General features: G+C 45.0%; 1 pseudogene; it reads right to left on the bottom strand.

Moving 5' to 3' along the window:
* Positions 1–22,182, bottom strand: part of LOC138278884 (zinc finger protein 850-like) — a 126,530-nt pseudogene extending 104,348 nt beyond the window's left edge.
* Positions 22,183–26,344: the final 4,162 nt, after the last annotated feature.

The following is a 26,344-nucleotide window of genomic DNA, read 5'->3' as shown; positions in this document are numbered from 1 at the left end:
TACAGAATTTGGGGAATCGGATGGTCCCCCTCAGAGTACGATGACCACAGTGAGATTGAAGGGAGACTCTTACGTTTTGTATGGCGTTAACTGACACTTGTGGGAAAGCTGACTGGCGTTTCTTTTTATTGGACATAGCAATGGCGTTCTAACCCAACCAGGGATGGGGTTTTGTGGAGGGTCCTGAAAGTGCGGGACAGGGAGCGGGTGTAGGGAGGCCCACATTACTCAAGGCTATTACGTTTATACTGCTGTGGGGCCTTCTCACGATGTCATCTGATTGTTATTCGGATGGTTTTGAAGTGGCTGTTTTCCGGGTATGCATGATTTGGATGCTTTCTGGTGTGTTTTGAGTGTCTGAATAGTTGTGGTCTGCACGGGGCAGAGGGGTACTGCATGGAGAGATCTGTTTAAAATAGGGCTGAATAGGAATTTGGCTAAGAAGATACAAGACGGATCAGACAGGGAGGGGCAAGTGGGTATGGTTCCAGGAAAGGGGGGGAGCAGTTTTGAGGCGTGCTCAAAGATTGAGTGGCATAGGTTAATGGTGTTGCCAGGGCATAGGCAGGAGGCCATATTCTGTCATGAACAGGGAGTTAGGGTTACTGGAGTTAGGGTTTCGGCTGTGACTGTGTTGTGCATGGCTTCACGTAAGGTGGGGAGGAATATGGCCAGCTTTGGAACACATTAACTTAGGATTAGGGCAGCAACTGCAGCGCCATGTTTGGGGTAGAAATGGAGCCATGTCTAATAGATAGGCAGGTGGAGATCAATGTGCTGTGAGCACTACATGTGAAAATTAGAGATTTCTGTGCAAAAGGCGAGGTATGGTCAACATTAACGCCTTCTTTATCGCAGCACGAGTTATTGGTCCTGGGAGGAGTAAGATGGTCACATGGATAGTTGGATACTCTTTTGCTCATTGGGCAGTGAAGTATGGGGACAAGCAAATTTATGGACCGAGCTGGGTCTGCTCAGCAGCAAGCATGAGGTGCTATGGTGGTGAAACGTTGGCGTGCGCTGGGACAATTTATTGCCGTTGTTGACGTAGCTGGTCCCATAGAGAGGTTGCCCGGGTATGCTCCTAGTGCACTTGGGGCAGAAAGATTTAGTCCAGTTGTCGGGGTTGATTTTGCTGCAACATGTGGATCAAAAGGAATTTTTCGGGGACATGTTTGGAATGGACAGAATATGTGCCTCACAGACAATGGAGTGGTGTGATGGAACCCGCAGCCACTGACAAGGCTCGGAAAAAGCTCAACAGAGCGATGAGGTTGTTTTGCAAGACCAGAGACATTAGGTGATATCCCACAGAAGCATAAAGGAGGAAGAGTGGTGTCTTTTCAGGAACGATGGGGTACATCTTTCACAGATGGGCGATGCTTATTATATGATGGAGATGAGGGATGTGGTGACTAAGATGTGGAACAGGAAGATCTGGTGTAGTGGAGCTAATCACTGAAGGCCTTGGATTGCGGCAGGCAGAGGATGGGGGCCAGTAAAATGGGTTTTTCCTGAATGGAGAGTCACAAGGGGCAAATCCACCCCGCAGGGCGATGAAGGGAGCACAGGCGAAGGAACACAGTGTGCAGGATTCTTGGAACAGGACAAAGAGGTCTCATTAGAGGATATTTGGTACGGGAAGTGAGAGACAGAGAGAGATTGGGGAATGGAAAGAGGTCAGGGAGTGGCAGGGGGAAGAATGAAGCAAGGAATGGGGAGTTGGGGTGAAATGTTGTAGGAAAGTACCATCTTGCCTGGCATGTTACCCCCATTTTTCACTGTATATATGTTGTTTTAGTTGTATGTGTCACTGGGACCCTGCCAGCCAGGGCCCCAGTGCTCATAAGTGTGCCTGACTGTGTTACCTGTGTATATGACTAACTGTCTCACTGAGGCTCTGCTATCCAGAACCTCAGTGGTTATGCTCTCTCATTTCTTTCCAAATTGTCACTAACAGGCTAGTGACCAATTTTACCAATTCACATTGGCATACTGGAACACCCTTATAATTCTCTAGTATATGGTACTGAGGTACCCAGGGTATTGGGGTTCCAGGAGATCCCTATGGGCTGCAGAATTTCTTTTGCCACCCATAGGGAGCTCTGACAATTCTTACACAGGCCTGCCACTGCAGCCTGAGTGAAATAATGCACACATTATTTCACAGCCATTTTCACTGCACTTATGTAACTTATAAGTCACCTATATGTCTAACCTTTACTTAGTAAAGGTGGGGTGCTAAGTTACTTAGTGTGTGGGCACCCTGGCACTAGCCAGAGTGCTCCCACATCGTTCAGGGCAAATTCCCCGGACTTTGTGAGTGCGGGAACACCATTACACGCGTGCACTACACATAGGTCACTACCTATGTGTAGCTTCACAATGGTAACTCCGAATATGGCCATGTAACATGTCTAAGATCATGGAATTGCCCCCTCTATGCCATCCTGGCATTGTTGGTACAATCCCATGACCCCACGGGTCTGTAGCTCAGACCCGGGTACTGCCAAACTGCCTTTTCAGGGGTTTCACTGCAGCTGCTGCTGCTGCCAACCCCTCAGACAGGTTTCTGCCCTCCTGGGGTCCAGCCAGGCTTGTCCCAGGATGGCAGACACAAAGGACTTCCTCTGAGAGAGGGTGTTACACCCTCTCCCTTTGGAAAATGGTGTGAAGGCAGGGGAGGAGTAGCCTCCCCCAGCCTCTGGAAATGCTTTCATGGGCACATTTGGTGCCCATTTCTGCATAAGCCAGTCTACACCGGTTCAGGGACCCCTTAGCCCTGCTCTGGCGCGAAACTGGACAAAGGAAAGGGGAGTGACCACTCCCCTGACCTGCACCTCCCCTGGGAGGTGTCCAGAGCTCCTCCAGTGTGCTCCAGACCTCTGCCATCTTGGAAACAGAGGTGCTGCTGATACACTGGACTGCTCTGAGTGGCCAGTGCCACCAGGTGACGTCAGAGACTCCTTCTGATAGGCTCCTTCAGGTGTTGCTAGCCTATCCTCTCTCCTAGGTAGCCAAACCCTCTTTTCTGGCTATTTAGGGTCTCTGTCTCTTGGGATTCCTTAGATAACGAATGCAAGAGCTCATCAGAGTTCCTCTGCAAATCTCTCTTCACCTTCTGCCAGGGAATCGACTGCTGACCGCGCTGGAAGCCTGCAAAACTGCAACAAAGTAGCAAAGACGACTACTGCAACTCTGTAACGCTGATCCTGCCGCCTTCTCGACTGTTTTCCTGGTGGTGCATGCTGTGGGGGTAGTCTGCCTCCTCTCTGCACTAGAAGCTCTGAAGAAATCTCCAGTGGGTCGACTGAATCTTCCCCTTGCAACCGCAGGCACCAAAGAACTGCATTACCGGTACTCTGGGTCTCCTCTCAGCACGACGAGCGAGGTCCCTTGATTCCAGCAACTCTGTCCAAGTGACTCCCACAGTCCAGTGACTCTTCAGTCCAAGTTTGGTGGAGGTAAGTCCTTGCCTCCCCACGCCAGACTGCATTGCTGGGAACCACGACTTTTGCAGCTACTCCAGCTTCCGTGCACTTCCGGCGGCAATCCTTTGTGCACAGCCCAGCCTGGGTCCACGGCACTCTAACCTGCATTGCACGACTTTCTAAGTTGTCCTCCGGCGGCGTGGGACTCTTTTGTGCAACTTCGGGTGAGCACCGTTTCACGCATCCTCGTAGTGCCTGTTTTTGGCACTTCTGCGGGTGCTACCTGCTGCTGAGAGGGCTCCTTTTCTTGCTCGACGTCCCCTCTGTCCCCAGACGCAATTGGCGACATCCTGGTCCCTCCTGGGCCACAGCAGCATCCAAAAATCCTTACCGCACGATTTGCAGCTAGCAAGGCTTGTTGGCTGTATTTCCACAGGAAAATACTTCTGCACGACTCTCCACGGCGTGGTGGATCCATCCTCCAAAGGGGAAGTCTCTAGCCCTTGTCGTTCCTGCAGAATCCTAAGCTTCTACTGTCCAGTAGCAGCTTCTTTGCACCCACCATTGGCATTTCTTCGGCATCTGCCCATCTCCGACTTGCTTGTGACTTTTGGACATGGTCCCCTTGTTCCACAGGTACCCTCGACTGGAAATCCATCGTTGTTGCATTGCTGGTTTGTGTCTTTCCTGCAGAATTCCTCTATCACAACTTCTTTGTCCTTTGGGCAACTTTAGTGCACTTTGCACTCACTTTTCAGGTTCTTTGGGTTGGCTATTTTTCTAACCCTTACTATTTTATAATAGTCCCAGCGACCCTCTACAAGGTCACATAGGTTTGGGGTCCATTCGTGGTTCGCATTCCACTTTTGGAGTATATGGTTTGTGTTGCCCCTATCCCTATGTGTCCCCATTGCATCCTATTGTAACTATACATTGTTTGCACTGTTTTCTAAGACTATACTGCATATTTTTGGTATTGTGTACATATATCTTGTGTATATTTGCTATCCTCATACTGAGGGTACACTCTGAGATACTTTGGCATATTGTCATAAAAATAAAGTACCTTTATTTTTAGTATATCTGTGTATTGTGTTTTCTTATGATATTGTGCAAGTGACACTTGTGGTACTGTAGGAGCTTCACTCGTCTCCTAGTTCAGCCTAAGATGCTCTGCTAAGCTACCATTATCTATTAGCCTATGCTGCTAGACACCCTATAAACTAATAAGGGATAACTGGGCCTGGTGCAAGTACCCCTTGGTACTCACTACAAGCCAGTCCAGCCTCCTACAAACGTTTGGTGAGAAGTGAGAATGGTTCGGTGAAGAACGTAATTATGTACTAAAGAAGTTTTTGCATCATGTTAATGCTGTGCTAAGGTTGATTAACTGTTTTGCAACCCTGTCCTAATAATTGGCCTTTTACGCTAAGTGATGGTATGACAAATTATTATTTCATGAAACCATTTTGCTCTCTGGAATAATATTTAATTTTCAACAAATGAGTATTGGTCTAATTATTCCAGCGTGCAGTGCGCTGCAGGTAAAGAAACCACTGCAGATATTATAAATGACTAGTTGCCAGCTGTGCACTGTATTGGTCAGTTAACAATAACAGTGCTGTGCAGAGGCGTGCACTGCACTGACCTTCACAGTGACACAAGGCAGTGTGCAGTGCACCAGCTATGCAGTGCACTGGCAGGCAGTGAGCGGAGCCACACTGGGTTCTCCGCCTCTGGTTGTTCCAGATGTGTGTTCTCACCAGGCTGTACCAGGACACCAGCTCCCAGCACCCACCTGCTCCCCACACGAGGACGTGCAACCCCCCCCCTCCCCAAACAGTACCCCATCATAATGCTCCCATCTTTATCATGACAGTCTAAAGTGCAGATCAGGGGGGGGAAACTGGCACAACAGAGGGGCACTCCTCTGACTAAATAAAGTTATGTGCTTCAAGGCACTCGAGGATACCGATGATAGACAACTGTGCCTCTGCAACAGTGGAAGGTCACTTATGTCTCTGCCCTAGAGAGAGGCTACCTACCTCCCTCTGCCACAAGCCCAGGGTACCTCTCTCCACCAGTGACATGCCATCTCCCTATCCCAGTGACATCCCACCCCTCACTCTGCTCAAGTGGCAGGCCACCTCACTCTCCAGAAGTTACAGAACAGGTCTCTCTGCCCCAGTGACAGATCACTTCTCTGCGTATCAGTGAGAGGCCACCTCTCTCACTGCCCCAATGACAGGGCACCTCTCACTGTCCCATTGACAGGTCACCTATCTGCCTTCACCAGTGACAGGCCACATCCCGCTCTCCACTAGCGACAGGCCACCTCTCACTGCCCCACTGACAGGTCACCTATCTGCCTTCACCAGTGACAGGCCACATCGCGCTCTGCCCCCTCTGTCCTCAGCACATCCTTAAGATGTGAGCTCGCTGCAGTAATACAGATACATGCTGGACATTGTAGAATGGGATTTACATGAAGTTTGTTTAAAAACTTGGGGCCATATTTATACTTTTTGACGCAAAGCTGCGCCGGCGCAGTTTTGCGTCAAAAAATTTAATGCCGGCTAACGCCATTTCGATGCGCTGTGCGGGCATCAAATTTATACCTTGACGCACGGCGGCGCAACCAACAGGTGGGAGTCATTTTTTTTTTACGCACAGCGGCGTCAAGTCGTAAAGGAAAACAACGTTAACGCAACGTAAATGACTGTGGGTCGATTTACGACAGCGCAACCCGGAAAGCGCAGTTTTTTTTGACGCAATAGCGTCAAATTTACCCGCGAACACTGCCCTTTCAGCAGAGGAGAGCCAAAATGGATCCCAGATGCCACTACAGACCCCAGGAAGATGACAGCAGACCAGGAACCAGCCAGGATGATCCATACAGGAACCAGGACATTTATAGAAAAAAAAGAAAGTGTCGCTTCAGTGCAGAGGAGCAGGAAATCCTGGTTAAAGAGGTGACGGAACACCAGCACCAACTGTTCATCACCTCTAAGTTGCCAATCAGCAGGAGAGAGGCCATATGGCAACAAATTGTTGACAAGATCAACAGTGTGGCTGAAGTACGCAGGACAGTCACCGAGTGTAAGAAACGCTGGCATGACTGCAAACGTAGGACAAAGGAAAAAATGGCCAGGAACAGGAAGGCAGCACTGCAGACTGGAGGTGGGAGTCCAGCACACCAGGAGGCCCTGGACCACATGGAGGAGATGGTCGCAGCCGTCATCCCTGAGGAGATCATCACAGGGATTCAAGAACAGGACAGCGCAGACTACCACGAGACAACGCACATGCAGGGTAAGTTGCATGGGGAATTAAAATGCAATAATGGGGACAGTAAGCAGGGGGGGGAATACCTACTACACAATGCATGTAAGTCAGCATATATAAGGAGTGGCATGGGTAAAGGGGCACAGCAGGGGGGCATGCCCAGCACAGACAGAAGCTGGGGCACGACATAACACTACACCAACAACAGTCCCATGGGGGCATGCTGTCATGACAACAATGGAGCTAAGGGAAAGCTGCGACAGGTGGGAAGGCCACTACGTCAAACTTACATCATGGCACTTGTCAGTCAAAATATATCCTACATCAACTAGGTCCCTATCAGTAATCCAGTAGCCAAAACAACAACTGCAATGTAACTGCAACAACAGTTGACACTAACACCTCTGATCTCTGTGCAGCTATAGTAGCCAATAGCAGTAACCTCCCCATGGAACATACATACCTAAATTAGGGGGTGAGGATGACATCTGCAACTATTTCCAGAAATGAGAAAAAGGCACCAGTACACTCAAATGTCAGTGCCCATAGTGGACACATACATCAGCCAAAGTAACCAGCAATAGGAGCCACACAGCACTAAGGACACACACATGCTGCATACGTCAGGGTCCCTCACGTGCCTGGCTAACAAGGCAACATCACTAATGTCATACTGCTCTGACAACAACATTGAGGAGGGGACACATGCAACTGGTCACTGAAACACACCTGCACAGTCAGAGGACCAAATAGGACATTGATACGTTAAACAGGGCAATCCAATTAAACACACATTACCCAACATCAGCTGGAAACATTAACAATGTCAACATCCATATCACATCGTAACATAGCCATGCATAGGATATGCCACAGAACAATTACAAATAGGTCAATGTGAATAAAAAGATTTAGGGGCAGGTCTTGAGAGGCAAGTGTGCTGCCAGGGCAATCACAACACCCACAGCCAGTGAAAGGTCTCACCATAAGAATAGTTATACACGGAGGGTCGAGTAGGACAAAAAGATGGCTATTCCCTAATTGGTACAAAGTAACATCTCGAGGCCATTAGGCAGACAAGTCTGATAACTCTATATAATAAATGTGACACACAGGTGGGCCATAGGCCTATTACAATGCCCATATGAAGGACAGCAGATACCAACAACAAACCAGGGCACTGTGAAGTCATCAAAAGGCTTGCATGTTATGGCAAATTTGTCACAACACAGACACACTAATTGTACACTGTTTCATTGCAGAGGAACATGGATCTCCTGCCGATATGCCTGTCCCTGATTTCCCTGATGACATGGATGACGAGCCCATAAACATTACCCAGGAGACCATCCAAAAGGTCCTTGAAACCCTCCAGACCCAACCTTCAGTCACAAGGAGGAGCACACAAGAAGCAGCCATCACAGAAGAACCACCCACCACCCCAATTGTAAGACCTGCCAGCTCCAATACAGCTGAGGACTCTGACGACACTGGCACCAGCTTTGAAAGAACCGTAGTTGGTGTACAGTGGGAGCTGGCCAAGGAGGTGCGGGTGGGGATGCAAACTTTGGCAGCCAGCCTTGATGGGGTGCGTTCGTGCATGACGTCATTTGCAGATCAGGCAGCTGCTATGCAAGCCCTAACATCTATCTTGCAGGAACTGCAGAAAACACAGAAGGAAATCAGCACAGCTGTAATACAGTTGACCCAACACCTACAACTGCAATCCTGTCAACGCGTGCACGAATGCAACATTGAACCCCTCAGGGCCGACCTGGCTGCCTACCATCGTGATGTGGCTGCTATTCTCAAAAACCAGCAGGCCCTCCTTGCAGCAGTACTGCCCTTAAGAACTTCACAGGGAGCAGCCCCCGGGATGTCTGACTCCATGTCTTCTAACACTGAGGTGTGTGTTGCCTCTTCACAACCAACAACAACAAGGACAAACCAGGCAACACACACATCAGAAGAAGAAGACATGGAACAGATCACATTCTCACGGAAGAGTACTCGGAAGCACTAGTCCCTGCACCATGGCCTACTTTGACCAAGGTCCTACGTTTTGTCAAATGCCAGTCTCACTACAACTACACTCAATGACTGTTCTGCTAACCACTATATGACTTGTCACCATTGCCAGTGAATGTCTCTCCTACTATTCGGCAAATCCTGTCCCTCTGCACTGTCTGTGACATCACCCCATCATGTCAGGAGCATCATCCACACACCTTCTGTAGAATCACCATGTAAGAATGCACCAGAACGGACTCAGCAAACATGGACAATGGACATTTAGCACTACAGCACCTATCAATAAATAGCACTTGCACACCTAATATGTCTCTGTGTTATTTGACACATCAACTGTGCAGTAGATAACTCCTGTGTGACAACCATGTAGCTTGTCAATACAACTGTCCTGACATCATGTAGTCTGATACATCTGTGCAGTGTCCAGGTTTGCATCATAGCCTTACCATCCTGAGGAAAATAACTGATGAAGGGACAAACCACACACAATCATGCTGTGTTGGACAGAATAATGCTCCATCTATAGGAATTCAAGTCAACTAATGGTGGCTGAGAAATGTAAGCACCATGCAATACTAAAACATAAAATTATGCAGCATTATCTAAGCAAACACAAATAAACACTGCATCACTCTCCCTTTCTGAGTATACTCCCATGAAGGGAAGTCATGCTGAATTTTTACACACTTGATCTATGTCAGCAATGAAGGCAACAAGACCAGAGTGTTAACAACACCTCATCTACAAAGATGTCCCTGAACATCACACTGCAGTCCGACCTAATAAATTACCCACAATACCAAGTATGGAAACACACTTTGTGATGTAGAATACCTACTCATCAACACAAATCCTTGGTGATTGATGTAAACGACCAATGGTGGGTCTCCCAAATGGTGGATACTTACCAAGTTAGCACAGGGGAAGCTGCCATGTTAAAGCTCCATGTTCTGTGGTGTGCAGCATAGGACACAAATGTCATAGAAAAACATTCACCTACACTGATGTCAAGGCCATGATCAAGTAGCAGTTAACGCATAATGCAAAGGGTTAACTATATGTTTATTACTAAGTATTCACACTAGAGGCAACTAAGGGAAAAGTCATACCTACACTAATCTAACCTGCCTACTCCTAACCCACAACTGTCCCTAACTAACCTAAGCTAAACTTACTCTACACATATAACGAATCGATCTAAACATCAACCCCCCACCCACCATTATGAGACAGGACACATGCAGGACAACACTTACTAACCTACACACATACTATACTATCCTAAACAATCATATATTTTTTTGTATTTTTTTGTATTATTTTTTATTTTTTTTTAAACAAACAGGAATCCCAACATTGACCCCCACCCACCCACACAAAAAAGAAAAATAGAAAGAATAAGGACCCCTCCTCCCTAACACTAACTAAGCTAACAACTTACACTAACCTAACACTAATCCCCAAAACCCAACTATCAGTTCAAAAAGGAAAGAGGAGAGAGGGGAGGGGTAAATGTCAGATATGCGAAAATTCCTAGAGGTTGGCCCTCCGTAGGGTCCGCCTGATGGACCGCACCCTTTTTTTGATATATGCCACATCCTGGCTTAGCTTGTCCACCTTGGAAATCACTTTGTCCATTTTACGACTTAATGCCAGGAATGCCGCTGGGTCTACAGGAGGGGCTGCTGCAGTCTGGGTGCTGGCCGAGGTGGACGGTGTGGCAGTCGGTGTATGCCCACTGGACTGTCCTGCGTGTTGGACATGGCTGGGTCCAGGTCGTGTTGACGAGGCAGGGTCAACTGTCCCCGCCGTTGCTGGGGCCACTTGGGGAGACCTGGTGGATGTGGTGGTGGTGGCTGTTGTGGGCAATGTAGGGCCACCCTGTGGTGAGGCCCACCATGCCCCGGAGGCCCGATCGGCTTGGTATTTGTGGACCATCCTCCTGAACCCCGACTGCACCTGCAGGATGTGCTGGTATCGCATTGCACGACGTTCAAACTGGTGTCTCTCTGCGGCACTCATGTTTGCAGCTGTGAAGAGATATGGCAACTATTTACCATTGGAAATGCATTGGGTGGAATAGCACAATGGGTCAATTGCACATTACTTGTACTGTACTTGTTACAGCGATTGTCACAACATAGTTCATTGAAAGTATCAGAGGAAGTACATGTGAAGCCTGCATACAAAAGGGCATCTCACACCTAGCATATCCATGTCTCTACATGATGGTTGACATCTGCCTAAACTTCTAATCCAAATAATGGCTAATGCAGCTGACATTATGGCTGAACCTCTTCCGCATACTGACTTCGTCTACATATGTCACTCTATGTGATAACTATCACAACCCTCACTCAATGCCATTTGTAAATTGCTGTTTGCAAATATTGTACTCATGTGCCATAACCGAATGTGTACACTAGGTTCTAAACAAAGTTGCAAAAGGTCACAAGTATGTGTAACATACTGGTTGCTACAATCCTAGGTACCCTATTCCCAATCACTTGGCAGTCTTTGAGGGTGGGGTGGGAAGAACAACCAACAATCCCAGATTCAATGCACACCCAGGAGTGTATAGAAAGGTCAACAAATTTTGCCTCCACACACAACACCAATGAAGGGCTAGCAGCAATTTGGAGTCAGCCAAAAATTGTCCTATCCAAGGTCCACACATGTCAAAATGCACTGACTTAGGCCAACATCACATACTACCAGTGAGGCATAATTTGACACACACACACAGAGGAGCAAGAACACCCATGATCATGAGTAGAATGAACACCTAGGCCATTGCACTCTATTCCCACACACTTCTAGTTCAACTTGTGGAAGTACATGCCCCCGGAAGATCCAACCTACAGTGTACTCAGTCCATCCTCAAGTAGGGAAGCTGCATATTTAAGACAAGCCTTTTGCAGAAGCTATCTGGGAGAATGTCAGTCTGAAATGCAGACTCAGTCCAAGCCAAGTCCCAGAGCAACTCTTACATTAACCGGTGTATTCCACATGACTCATCCCACTCCCCATAGCGGGCCGACTGGAATGACCTACAGCCCCTAAATCTGAGAGATGGATAAGCATTGGTCTACTGAAACTGAAGTCATATTTGAAATCCCACTAATGCAACAATACCAATTAACAGGCAGCGCATCAAACCTTGAATTCAGTTGAACACACAGTAGTCCATCATGCATCACTAGCAAACAATAAAAATAGCACACATGCAACACTCACTGTAGGTGTCGGGGGCCTCAAAATGAGCCACCTCTCCCACGGTGTACGGTGCAGGTCCACCTGTAAAGCATGGAAGGAAGAATATACTCAGACTCCATGCACTGACAAACAATTGCAGTTACAATGACAATGTGAGAATATGACATGCGTAATGAAACACTTTCACACATGCTCATACTGCATGGAAGATTTCAAAATCAACATTTACATTGGATGAGTCTCCTGCTACAGTTACACACCCCACTACACACATGCAGTGGCCAGGACAGTCATGTGGTGTCAAAGATACACCTCCATTAGTATGGCCCAACAATATCGGGGTGCATTCATCTCATCATGTGCATCCCAGAGAGACATCCAAAAGCTGGTTACTTGAGGACTGCATTACCCCTCAAACTCAAACAGGCTATGTGGTCATTTTCAACACACACCAACCAGACACACATGTGACATATGTGTGGACAACATAGCTAACTTCATTTGACGTGAAGGCACCACTCATTTATAGCATCATGATGGTTTTACATATTTCTGTCTAGCTATGGCGTCTACATATGTAGGTATGATGTTTCAACATCCATTTTACACTGGCATTTATGACCTGTAGAGTTCAATTAGAGGCATTAACGTGTCGCTTGTCTGACACAAAGGCAACACTACATTACATACAGCTACAGGCATCCGGTATGTGTAGAAAACATGAGCTATCTGACTGCTAGCATTTGTCTTCCTACACATTGTGCAACAGTTACCCAGTAGGTTTCCCTAGCATTACACACAGTCAGCTACTTATCTAGCAGATTGGGTAACAATCATCACATGTCCCCACACAGCTTTCAATTATTCACATGTAATTGATTTGTACTCACCAACATGGCCACCAATCCTGATTCCCAGGTGGTCCAGCAGATCCTGCTCCCTGGATATCAAATCAGCCCAGCGGTGCTTGAGTTGATGGTCATTCCTCAGGCTACCGTAGACCCGGACCAAGTGATGGCGCACCTTCCCCCACCGGACTTTACGTGCCTCTGTGTGATAACCCTGTATCACACGGCCCCCAGCCTCCAGCATGAGTGGGAGGAAATGGCAAACAAGCCAAATAAATCCCCCCAATTCCTCCTCACCCATCCTGGCAAGCCGTGGCCTACCTGACATCTTAACAATAACAGAGGTGGAAATTTGAGACAAAAAGGAAAAGGGGGAAATGGGGAAAGGTAGAGTAGTGAAGAAAAAAGAAAACTTAAGAAAAATAGCCCAACTAACCCCAAATTTAAACTACCCAGAACAGACTCCCACAGACAAAAAGAGAAACACTGGATTTGACAAAAGTACACAAAACAGACTCAGACAATATTAGACAACAAGACAATGATCACAAAAGCACAATATAGAAGGTACACTGGATACAAAAGCACTAAAACACAGGACAACACTTTCCACACAGCCACAAAGTCTAGAATAATCTGAGACTGCAAAGTGAAAGTGAAAGTAAACTCACAGTACAGAATCTGTAAACAGGATATCCTATTACATCACTTCCTGCATAAAATGGCTGCCGTTTTTATTTTTCCGTTATGCGTCATATTTTCACGCATACAGATTGTGCGTCATATTTTTTGACGCATAACAGTGCACATAATGCAGAGTCAAAATTATATTCGACATTGTTCCCCCACATTTGTGTGAGGCTGAGTTTACAGTTCTACAGTTGAAATGTAATTGGCTGGCAAATATGAGAAGCAAATATGAAAATTAATTTTGACTCTGCATTCTGTGCACTCCTGTACGTCAAAAAATTATGACGCCCATGCTGTATGCTTGGAAATATGACGCTCCATAGAAAATATGGTGGCCATGTAATGCAGTTTATTAATTTATTATTTTTAATATAATTTTATTTGACTCTGCATTCTGTGCACTCCTGTGCGTCAAAAAATTATTACGCCCATGCTTTATGCGTGGAAATATGACGCATTTTGAAAAATATGTCTTATATTTGTCAAATTGTGAAAGGAATTTTGTCATGACCAAACGGTGCTAAGTGATACACATTTGGGGTTAGCTATGACACATGTCCCTTATTGGATGTATAGAAGGCATTCACAGTGTAATAGTTATGATTGCTCAAAATGGTCATTACCCATATTTGTACACATACTTTGGGTAATTGCTGATGGCTAATTTCATATGATGAATGGGATACCAGGATGTATTCCTTATCAACAATGTGTCCACATTTATCACGGTAATCCAATTATCTATAGTCCAAACAGGTAGTGCAATTGTCACTTACACTTTTTATGGGTCTGGTTCGAGGAGGGGAATGTTCCTTTTTACACATATATTGTGCAATATGGCACAAGTGAGTATGATCCTACAGACCATCTCTGGGGAATATAGTAGGCTACCGCCAGTGATGTCAAGGCAGCGGAACCTTGACTTGAGGATCCCAAAGGTCCGCTCAACAATGCTGCGTGTCCTCTTATGGGCGTCGTATGCCCGCTCTGCAGCTGTAGTCGGGTTCCCAAATGGTGTCATTAGCCAAGGCTGGATGCCATAACCCTGATCAGCTGAAAGAAAAACACAGAATGGGATCATGTAGATGTAGGAGGCACTCTTGTACAGACCTTTGATCGCAGTAGTTGTCTTGTGTTGTCTGTGACTCTTTTGTGTACTAATGTGACAACCTATACTTGTAGGCTAAAACTTTTGCATTGAGTTTTTTCCTTGGCTGAGCAAGTGTTTGTTAGCTAACCGTTTGTCAGCAGTATGTTTTGTGAATTGCAATAGAGTGTGCCCTCCCTAGCATTGTGACTTGTGATACAGGTGTCCGTGTGTCTTCACTGGGGGTGAGATGATAGTTCCATGCAGAGTTAAAAATGAAAGTGTAGTTAACACGTTCATATGAAAGTACCCTGGACATCCCATACCTTAAGACTTATGCAATGTATTAATGTACAGGTTATTGTGACACTTACAATTTGCAAGGTGACATTTAGGCTACCACACTCATTAATGTCTTCACATTAAGCTGTACAGTAAATTCCAATGTGTGACAGGTTCAATGGTGACTTAAGAAAAATGGCTAGTGATGTGAGGACCTCAGTGTGTTCCTGGCTAGGTGTTGCTATTGTGGTGTATGTGTTGTGTGCCCTAGAGGGTTGCTGTGCAGTGTGTATATAAGTTGGATTTTTGTACTTACCAACAAGTAGTCCATTGCCATACCGTCCATCCTGGAAGTGTTGGTTGATGGTAGAGTGACGGAAGATGAATGCGTCATGTACACTCCCAGGATATTTAGCCACAATGTTGCTGATCAATCCTTGGTGATCGACTATGGCCGACTATGGCCTGCACGTTGATTGAATGTGTGTGCTTCATGTTGCGGTAGAGGTGTTCTGTTGCAGCAGGTGGCACAAGGCGTACGTGTGTGCAGTCGATTGCACCAAGGACGTGTGGGAAACCACTGATGGCGTAGAACCCCTGTTTAGTTTCCTGCTGCTTCTGCAGTGTGTTAGGGAAGCAGATGTGGAGGGGTGTCAGCGAATGATGGCATCCAGTACTTTTGGCAGAAATGCGGAGAAGGATGGTTGTGATATTCCACCAACCAGGGCACCAGTTTTCTGAAACGAGCCACTTGCCAGCAGGTAAAGTACGGCAAGCAGCTTTGTTTCTGTTGGGATGGTGCGGGGTGTCACTAAAGTTGGGGCCAACTGCTGTTCAATATTTCTCAGCAGCAGCAGTTCAACCGGTACCTCTGGATGATGTCGTGTTCCTTGAGGCCATGCAGGGTTGTTCTTGGGCGGAATATCCTCTCCTGCCTTCTGCACTGCCTTTGGGGTCCCTGCTGTTGTTGTTGTAGCTGCTGTTGTTGCTGCAGGGCTCTGCGTCTATGTGCACGCTGGATACAAATCACCTCCATGTCTCCCTGTTGCTGCTCTGCTGCTCTGTTGTTTGTTCTGTGTGTTCTGATTAAATACAGGTGTGTTTGCCCCATTTTAACTCCTGCCCTGACCCAGGCGTTAAATTTTGACGCACATCGGGCTTTGCGTCATTTTTTGCTCCGCCTACCGGCCGGGAGTCATTTTTGCCCGGGAACGCCTACCCTGCATATCATTAACGCAGGGCGGGTTGCCGCTTCCAGAAAATGACGCACACTGCGAATTTTTATCGTGCGCGGCCTCGGGCGTCAGGGTTTAAATATGGGGCAACATTTGCGCTGATTGTGCGTCAAAATGTTTGACGCACATTCGGCGCAAACGGAGTATAAATATGCCCCTTGGTAGTTTTTTCACTGTTCACTGCATGTTTGAAACACACTGGTCACGAGTTAGGACTACTAAAAGTAACTTTACGTTTCTTCTTTTACATCCATACAAGAGTTGTCACATGAATTCTGCACTTGTATACAGAAGCTAAAGGCGTGACTGCACTAGTCAAAGACACATTACATTACCAATGAATGATATTACCCATTCCCAGACCAAAGAGACCTCTTATATTTCTTTAAATTCTATTTTACAGCCCTTGACGCCCCTTCCTAATACCGAATCACTAACCCTTTTTGCGATTTTGTAATAGGTTATCAAATCGCAAAATAGGATTTGGAACATCCAAAAATACTTTTTGTGGTCTCCAACTGCCCCATTCTGCAAATAGGACCATTTGCAACCAGAAAAATGCTTTGTACATCTGGCCCACAGATCACTAAATGCAAATTTCAGATTTTCATTGGGAGTATAATTTGATCCACTTCCTTTCAATGGCTCCTTCCGAAAGGTCACCTGTTGTGTACAGTGAATTAACATCAGAATTGCCACGGACACTTTATTTTAGTGACTGCAGGTGCCACCTTCCCATCACTTTATTAAAGAATACATCCCCACCATGGGAGATTGCCTGAGCTATCTATTGGTTAACATGAGATGTTACAAGAGTCATACTCTTACAAATGTCCAAAAGAACCAGGTGGTTCAGTTCAGGAAAGGGTGAGAGGAAAACTGATACTGCAAACGAGGCTTGTAGGACACGGCCTCCCTAGTCGGATCAGTCACACCAAAGGTATCCTACTACCTTACCACAATCTGACCTAGATGGTAGGGATCGAGATTGCACATGCTACGTCTCCTTGTGACAATAAACCAGCAATCCTACTTGTTTTTATTGGTGAGCCTCACCCACTCTGGTAGAGATGTGCTTCATCATTGGGTCACATCCTAGTGCCTAAAAACCAGGATGGGCTCAACAGTATCCCATCGAGCACTTTTGAGACTTCTTGTGAGATAAAGAGAACTGGGCAGTAGTTGTGCTGGGTACCGTGAAGTCGGAAAGGAAAAGTTGTAAAATGCGCTACAACACCATGCTTCAATAATATTTTTGCGACTTTACGGACTTCTTTGTTTGGTTTTACGCATGAGAAAGTGTCACTTCGAGTGCCACATATTTAGCAATAGAATGTCACTCATAAGCACCTTGAAACCATGCAAATGTCACAAAAGAGGACACTGTAAAAGTGGCAGCTATACACACCCAAATCAATACAACCAAGTACCTTCAAAACTACCAATTTAATGTACACTTCTTTGTAAACCTATGTATCAGCTTCACGTTTGATTTGACTGTGTTCATTTGCAAAAGAATTCTCAGTGACTATAGATCCAGTTAATTTAAACCAGGCTGGATACTTACTGGATTAAACCCAGAACAATAATGTAATCTGTACAGATTAGGATTCAAATGATGTCTGCCACCAATGATGGGAGAAACATCCTCCATACTTTTAAGGGGTCCAGAAGCCAAACGTATCTTGAAAATGGAAGGGAGCCCACTACCCATCCCAGTGGTATAACGTCTTTAGACACTTCGCGTGTGAAGGATCTCTTCGCACCAACACCCATGGGTCAGTGTCAAGGGATACGATCAACTGTAGAAGGACATGCAGTTCCCACTTTCATCTTTGCGATGGTTTACCCTCTCTGCCAAGTTCGAAATCTAGGCACTGGTCTTACTTGCACAATGGACTGGAAGGAAGACTTTCAACTCTCTAATATTTGATGAAAAAACAAAAATGCACAGAATTAAATATAAAGACTTTGCTTTTTTTTAAATCCCTCCCATTATCTATAAAAGTTTTGCAGTTTCCCACATCAGGCTCTCCTCCTCTTTGTCCCAGAGTATTTACCTGTCCATTTGAGTATCCTGGACTCTGTGGCCCTCATTCCAACCATGGCGGTCTGTGACCGCCAGGGTGGAGTTTGCCGGAAGCACCGCCAACAGGCTGGCGGTGCTTCATAAGGCATTCTGACAGCTGCGGTCTCCCAGCCGGGTCCGGCGGTTTCCCGCTGGATTTCCTCCGGCTAGGGGAATCCTCAGCGCCGCCATGGGGATTCCGACCCCCTTCCCGCCAGCCTGTTTCTGGCGGTTTTCACCGCCAGAAACAGGATGGCGGGAACGGGTGTCGTGGGGCCTCTGGGGGCCCCTGCACTGCCCCCTAACTGGGCCCCATAAAGATTTTCACTGTCTGCTTAGCAGACAGTGAAAATCGCGACGGGTGCCACTGCACCCGTCGCACCCCTGCAACTCCGCCGGCTCCATTCGGAGCCGGCTTCATTGTTGCAGGGCCTTTCCCGCTGGGCCGGCGGGCGATCTTTTGGCGGTCGCCCGCCGGCCCAGCGGGAAAGTCGAAATGACCCCGCGGTCTTTCGACGGGGTAACTTTGGCGGGCGGCGGTCAGAATTACCCCCCGTATGTCTTCCTCCATCTCCCCTTCTACATGCACCAGTTCTACCCTTGAATACTGCATCATTTATACTATGCGAAATTATACTCTTCATAACAACACTTATTACATCTTACACAACATAATTTGTCATAACAGTGCATGGTAAAGTGGCAAGTTAAACCTATTGTAGTGTGGCACGTGAGGCAACAAGACTGTGTACGGAGGTGCATGACTCATATTAAATTTAAGGTGTTGCGTAAATTAGAAATGTAAGTTATACCTGGTGGTGCACAAATTCTAAATTTACACTAAATTTTGAATTTCGAATGTTTGTAGAGTTTAATCTGAGTTTGTATAGAAAGAATAAATAAAGATTTACCAAATATAACTTAGCTTTAACCTTGTTTTAATGGAATCTGTCTATCTAGCTATCTATCTACACACATATACACAGACACATGCATTCATATACAATTCTCTGTGTGTGTTTATAGCTCGCTCAATGTTTTTAGTTGAAGGGTCAGCCAATGATCCATTATTGTTAGATGTGGGCATGTTTCTCATCTTATGTGCACGTCGTTATGCACATACGCAGTTTGTGCTCCGGTAATTCTCTTTTTTAAGCATTGTGCATCGTGGAAAAACAAAGCAAAGAGAGCTGAAAGTTGAGAACCATAGGAAATTATAAGGGAGTAGAATAACTTACTTTTTAACATTTTATTTAACATTTCAGGGTATACATACATTTGCTACACTAAATCAGCATTTACTGAGGATTAATCCTCCAATGCTGGAACAGACATTTCTACGCGAGAAGCTTTCACCACATTCAGTCCATTTTATAGTTTCTCCCTTGAATGGATTATTTGAGGTCTTAACTCTGTGCTACTCAGACTGAAACACTTCCCAAATTCTGTTCACCACTTAATTGTGTCATCAGTATGAGTTCTCTGATGTCTTATCAGGGTGCACGTTAGAGTGAAGCTTTTTCCACATTTAGTACACTGATAGGGTTTCTCACCAGTATGGATTCTCTGATGTACCAACAAACTGCATCTCCTAACAAAGCTTTTCCCACATTCACTACACTGATACAGTCTCTCACCCGTATGGATTCTCTGATGTACCACTAGGCTGTACTTCAAACTGAAGTTTTTTCCACATTCTTCACAGTGGAAGGGTTTTTCGGCAGTGTGGATTCTTTGGTGCCTTAACATAACTAAATTAGAAGTGAAACTTCTCCCACATTCAGTACACTGATACGGTTTCTCGCCAGTATGGATTCTCTGATGCACCATCAGCTCACGCTTCTCACGGAAGGTTTTTTCACATTCTGAACAGAGGTAGGGTTTCTCAGCAGTGTGGGTTCTTTGGTGCCTTAATATACATGCCTTAAGAGCGAAACTTTTCCCACATTCTGTACACTGATAGGGTTTCACACCTGTATGGATACTCTGGTGTGACAACAGTGCACGCTTTACAGTGTAACTTTTCCCACATTCAGTACACTGATACGGTTTCTCGCCAGTATGGATTCTCTGATGCACCATCAGCTCACGCTTCTCACGGAAGGTTTTTTCACATTCTGAGCAGAGGTAGGGTTTCTCAGCAGTGTGGGTTCTTTGGTGCCTTAATATACATGCCTTAAGAGCGAAACTTTTCCCACATTCTGCACACTGATAGGGTTTCACACCTGTATGCATACTCTGGTGTGACAAAAGTGAATGCTTTACAGTGTAACTTTTCCCACATTCTGTACACTGATAGGGTTTCTCACCACTATGGATACTCTGGTGCGACAACAGTGCACACTTATCAGTGTAACTTTTCCCACATTCTGTACACTGATAGGGTTTATCACCACTATGGATACGCTGGTGTGACAACAATGTGTTCTTTGTAGTGAAACCTTTACCACATTCTGTACACTGATAGGGTTTCACACCTGTATGGATACTCTGGTGTGACAACAGTGCACGCTTTACAGTGTAACTTTTCCCACATTCTGTACACTGATAGGGTTTCTCACCACTATGGATACTCTGGTGCGACAACAGTGCACACTTATCAGTGTAACTTTTCCCACATTCTGTACACTGATAGGGTTTCTCACCACTATGGATACGCTGGTGTGACAACAATGTGTTCTTTGTAGTGAAACCTTTCCCACATTCTGTACACTGATAGGGTTTCTCACCACTATGGATACGCTGGTGTGACAACAATGTGTTCTTTGTAATGAAACCTTTCCCACATTCTGTACACTGATAGGGTTTCTCACCACTATGGATACGCTGGTGTGACAACAATGTGTTCTTTGTAGTGAAACCTTTACCACATTCTGTACACTGATAGGGTTTCTCACCAGTATGGATACCCTGGTGTGACAACAATGTGTTCTTTGTAGTGAAACCTTTCCCACATTCTGTACACTGATAGGGTTTCTCACCACTATGGATACGCTGGTGTGACAACAATGTGTTCTTTGTAGTGAAACCTTTACCACATTCTGTACACTGATAGGGTTTCTCACCAGTATGGATACCCTGGTGTGACAACAATGTGTTCTTTGTAGTGAAACTGTTCCCACATTCTGTACACTGATAGGGTTTCTCACCAGTATGGATTCTGTGATGGACCAAAAGGTTTGCTTTCTGAGAAAAGCTTTTCACACATTCTGTACACTGATAGGGTTTCTCACCAGTATGGACTCTGTGATGTACCAAAAGGCCAGTTTTCAAAGAAAAGCTTTTCACACATTCTGTGCAATGATAGCGTTTCTCACAAGTATGGATTCTCTGATGTGTCAACAGCTTCTTTGGCTCAGTAAAGCTTTTCCCACATTCTGTACACTGGTGTGACCTAGCCTCACATTTAAGTATCTCATGCCTGTCCAGCGAAGATCCCTCAGTGCAACTTTCCCCATAATCTGCATATTGGTAGAGCTTCTCTCTTGAAAACATTCTCTGATAATTCAACAGAAAGTTCTGCGAGTCAAGCTATTTGTACATTGGTATTGTGTCCCTTGAAGATACTTTCATGTTTGAACTGATTTTACATTAGAATGAACAAAGGGGCCCACTTTGTACACCTGCGTAAGGCTGTTTCCTTATGGATCAACTGATACGAGTAGAGATGTGAGCTCTGAAATGAACTTTTCTCAGACTCTGTACACTATTATGGTTTCTCACCAGATACATATAGAAATACATTAGCAAAACATTTTCACTTTGTATAATGGTACAGGTTATCTCTGGTACGCATCTTCAAACTGTCCATAAAGATGTGCTCTGTATGAAGCTTTATCTCACACCAGGTCAGTGTTTCTCCCCAGAATAAATTGCACAATTTGTATACTGGGCCAGCCTTCGAGTCGACGTTTGCTCAGGCTCTGCACACTGACACAATAATTTTTCTTGTGATGCAGCACAGGACTTTTCTGGTGCTGAGGTGCTGAAGGTCTGTTCCTCAGGTCCTTTTGATTCTGTGAATGAGAAACACATTTCTGTAATGTTACAAATGAAAGGAAGTAACTGTATTCAGCCAGGTGACTATAAAACAGAGAAGATAGATGAGAAAGAGTGATTTTGGATTGGAGAGGCACAGAAGAAGGAAAGAATTGGTGGCTTCCCTCAAGACATTAAGCTCTGAAGCCCTGATTAGGGGATAAATGTACAGTACAGTTTCTTGTTTTTAATTAGTGAACAAGTTCGTTCAGTGCCTCTCCTCTATTCATACAGTATGTCTCCGCTATTCATAAATCCTAATTACAGCAGCCCAGTTTCCAGATACGGCTTCAGTTTCTGTATGTCTTTCTCTGCCCGTCTTATTCTCTTGTTGATTCTTTCACTCCGTTAATTTTTGTGTCTATGATTCTCTCTCTCTCTCTCTCTCTCTCTCTCTCTCTCTCTCTGTTTTGGTCTCTTTAATGACAATGATCTCAGTGACTGCTCCTGTTGTTGCGAAACAACTTCTATAGAGATTCAGGGATATGTCATCTGGTGTCAAGTGACAAGAGGAGACAACAGAGGGAAGTAATCAAAGTATCCAATAGCTTGTTCTTATCTTTGTTTTTGAAAATTCAGAAGCAGATAGACGTCTGTTTTTCTTTTTTCTGAAGCAGGTGTATCACTACTAAAATTGTAAGGAAACAAGGGGTGAAATTTAGACTCTCATGCTACTCTAGCTAACTCCTTAATTGTGAGGTCTATAACAAGTGTTCCTTAGAGCCCTTTGCAGCCTCAAGAGCCCTTCTGACCTTCGTGCAGCCCCAGTGCTCCTCTGAGCTCCCTGCAGCCTCAGTGCTCCTGCAAGCTCCTTGCAGCCTCAGTGTTCCTCTGAACTCCCTGAAGCTGTCATGAGGCCTTCCTGGGCCTACTGTGGTTCTCAACTTTAGTTCACATTTTACACATACACTGAAGCAGTCATAACAGGCCGATATAGAGCTTCCAATTACTTAGAAATACCATTAACATTTCTGGAACACCAAAATTTGTTCCAAGGCTTCCTACCATTCATTTTAGAAAAGTCAGACTGGGCCCCCTCAGCAATGAAGGGGCTACATAACAGTCCTAGCCAGCTAAACACCATATCCTAATGTACAGCAATTGACTGGGTGATTTATGTCAAGTATACAATGATCTAGTCAGACTGTATAGACGTTGAAAACAGTTTGTTATGTGAACCATAACAACTGCCCTAGCAAGCGCTGTTGAAGCTGTCCAGCTACAATTAGCTACACCTGGGATTGGCCCAGTAACTAAGGGGGCGATCCTGGGTAAAATACCCACCCAACGGGAGGACATTCTGTTCTAGAATGCACAGAAAACAAATCCGCTTGAAGCAATGTTTCCCCATACAGGACCCCCGATAAACATAGAATTCTCCACCATAACTCATGGTGCACCATCAGTTGCTGTTTTACCAGATGTGCTAAAGCAGATTCAAAAGAATACGGGGCTTCCTCTGCCCTGATTTTGGAGGTGAAAATAATTGGCAATATTCACACTGTATCCTCAATAACTGTAGAAAATATTAAAGGGGAAGTAGCAGCATTGGCTACATGTCACAAACTCACACAGATCGTAGTAGCAGACCAGGAGTGCGAGCTACCAAAAATTATTGCAGACAGCTATACACCTATAGCTCGGGATAATTTGGCACCAGACCAACTAAGCCACAGCTTGACGGGAGTCCCAAAAAGTACACTACCAAGCAAGCATCTGAGTTTTCTAAAAATGCTGGTAATAACAAAAAAAAAAAGATAAAGTAAAATGATAGGGAGGGGTTGCACCACTAGGAAACATTATAATTTACATAGCTGTGATACATTAAAGCAGCCTGATAGGTATTAGTACACTGTTACTCATCCTTCTTGTTCTTTTAAGGATTCATCGGACAAATGATCTGAGAGATGGGGAACTTTCACAGCATAGACAATAAAAGTTTGTGAAACCGAAAAAGGACTCACAATGCTGACATCATCATAACAAAGGAAAAGAATCTTCCACAACAAAAACCCCACTTTAAAAAGTAGACAGTTGTCGGAATTTCAGATAAATACGCCACACATATTGAGTTCTCTCCTTCAGAACAGGAGGTGGGCAGTGACTCTGCTAAACAGCGCAGCAGAGGTCACAATCGTTCGTCAGAAGTCTTCAAGAGTTTCTGAATGCAAAAACAACGAATTACTTTATAGAAGTCAAAACACCAGATCAGTGTGTGTGCCTCCAGATAGACTACACAAATTAAATATACAATTTGAGGGTGATAAAGCTGACAATTAAAGTAATATTTGGGGAAAATTTAACACTTAGCTATGAAATTCTCTTCGGCCACCGAAGTTTGTTAGAACACTCCCCACAAGGAGAAGATGTAATATTACAATCCTTTTCTGTCCTTGTTCCTGAAGAGGCTAGACAAGTGTATGCCGCACATTGGGCTCTTGCACAAGCCCCGGCACCATACCGCAACCATGTCGGCTGGGATAAGGATTCGCTTATCACATTACATCCATAAGGTCCAGCCCACAAGTGCAACCACAATATCAAATTTAAAATGATCCTGAAGTTCCAGTGAGAGACAATTTCTCACAGCTTGAGTACCAGGGAGCAATTGAACCCTGTGTCTCTCCTATGAATAATCATTTGTTTCTGATAGCTAAACTGGATAACTCCCATTGAATAGTCTTAGACTATAGATATTTAAACAGTCAGACGTGCACATTTGCAATACGTAATACACACAGTACGGCTTTAATGTCTGGCTTTAATATTGTTTGTAAAAAATACAAAACAACCTTGGACATTTACAATGGTTTCTTGTGCCAAAATATAGCGCCTGAAAGCAGAGATTTAACCGTATTGTCCGCGTTAGGCTCACAACACCGTTTTTATCGGATCCCTCAGGAGTATAAGGACAGTTCTGAATTGCTTACAACCTGAGTTAGGTCAATTCTACATTACATTAAACCTGAAGCATTTTCCTATGTTGATAATATATATCTGACGGTCAATGACTTAAACACATATCTAGGCAGAGTAGACGAGCCACATCGTGTTGGGATTTGCTGAACATGGTTACAAATTTAATTTAAAACAAATTGCTTTTCTCATTGTCCTGAATTTAGAACACAAGTTACCAAATGAGGGAAACAGCCTAGCACCACATTTTCTAGAGAAAGGCGCACTTCTACAACCACCAAAAACAATTAAAAAATTGCAATCCTTGTTAGGATTTTACAACTTTGGCAGAACATACATACCAGATGAAGCACAATGCATAAAACCCTTATATGATTTCATTTGTCCTGATTTTTACAGTACATATTGGTAATCAGAACATACATAAATACTCAGATTACTGCAGACTGAAATGCTTGCAGTACAACACTTACATACATGTGTCAACAAATCAAATTTGGTCATCCGTATAATTGTGTATGCCATATGTCACATTCAATGAAGGTGACACAGTGCCGCTTGCATATAAATTGTATCTATATTCAAATGCTGAAATGCGTTTTACATCCACTGAAAAAATACTGACTGTAGATCAAATGTCAATCATAAAGGGAAGACCGATAGCTAAAGGGAACGCATAATTGTGGTTACTCCCATCTCAGCATTGGAGGCTGTTACAAAGGCCAGTGTCCCGAGCGCGAAAGCCTTACATCCTAGATGAATACAATGGGCAACTTCCTTGACAGCTACTGATGTACACCATGGGCCCCTATTTATACTTTTTGACGCAAAACTGCGGCGACTCAGTTTTACATAAAAAATATTACCGCCGGCTAACACCATTTCTGTGCGGGCGTCAAATTTATACTTTGACGAACGGCGGCGCAAACCACAGGTGTGAGTCATTTTCTTTGACGCACACCACAGCGTCTCGTCATAAAGGAAAACGACGTTAACGCAGCGGAAATTACTGTGAGCCGAGTTACAACACTGCAAACCGGATATGCGACATTTTTTTACGCAATAGCGTCAAACCTCGCCGCAAACACAGCCATTTGTGCAGAGGAGAGCCAAAATGGATCCCAGATGCCTGTACAGACCCCAGGAAGATGACAACAGACCAGGAACCAGCCAGGAGGACCCACACAAGACCCAGGACAGGGAGAAGAAGAAAAGAA

This window comes from Pleurodeles waltl, chromosome 2_2, assembly GCF_031143425.1.
Source record: "Pleurodeles waltl isolate 20211129_DDA chromosome 2_2, aPleWal1.hap1.20221129, whole genome shotgun sequence".
Lineage (NCBI taxonomy): Eukaryota > Metazoa > Chordata > Amphibia > Caudata > Salamandridae > Pleurodeles > Pleurodeles waltl.
The sequence above is the reverse complement of the archived record's forward strand: the minus strand, read 5'-3'. Positions and strand labels throughout refer to the sequence as shown.